Here is a 734-nt window from a genome sequence, read left to right as displayed (position 1 = left end):
TTCTGTTGTTTTTGGCTTGTTTTTCTTTTTTCCATAAAGTCTCACTATGCAGCCCTGGCTGGTGTGACTCCCTATGTAGGCCTGAGTTGCCTCAAACTCACAGAACTCCAATCTTTTATGCCTCCCAAATTCTGGGATTAAAGGCATATACCATCATACCTTGCTAAACAGAATTTTTTGTTTTATTTTTCTAATACATGTATGTGAGTATGTGAGTGTGTGGGTATGTGGGTATGGAATTCGAGAGCAGGTGCCCACAGATGCCAGAAGGTGGTATCAGACTCTCAGGTGCTGGTGTTACAGGTGTCTAGTCTCAGGTGCTGGTGTTACAGGTGTCTGGTCTCAGGTGCTGGTGTTACAGGTGTCTGGTCTCAGGTGCTGGTGTTACAGGTGTCTGGTGTGAGTGCTGAGAACTGAACTCCTAAAAGGCAGGAAGTGTTCTTAATTATGAAGCCATCTCTCCAGCCTTACTTTTAAAAATTAATAGCAATTTGACAAACAAACTTTACTCCCCCACCCAGAGACAGTACTGGCTGACCTAGAACTCACTCTACATCAGGCAGGCATCAAACTCAGAGAGATCTGCCTGCATCTGCCACCCCAGTCTGGGATTAAATGTGTATACCACCACCATGCCTGGCTTGACAAAGAGGCTTTACATTTACTGCATATGATTTGGGTTTTTTGGTGCACCTTCAAGTGTATTTTATAAAACTAGGGGACACTCAGGCAGA

The sequence above is a fragment of the Rattus norvegicus genome, chromosome 7 (assembly GCF_036323735.1).
Source record: "Rattus norvegicus strain BN/NHsdMcwi chromosome 7, GRCr8, whole genome shotgun sequence".
NCBI classification, from domain to species: Eukaryota; Metazoa; Chordata; class Mammalia; order Rodentia; family Muridae; genus Rattus; species Rattus norvegicus.
Note: the sequence above shows the minus strand (reverse complement) of the source record.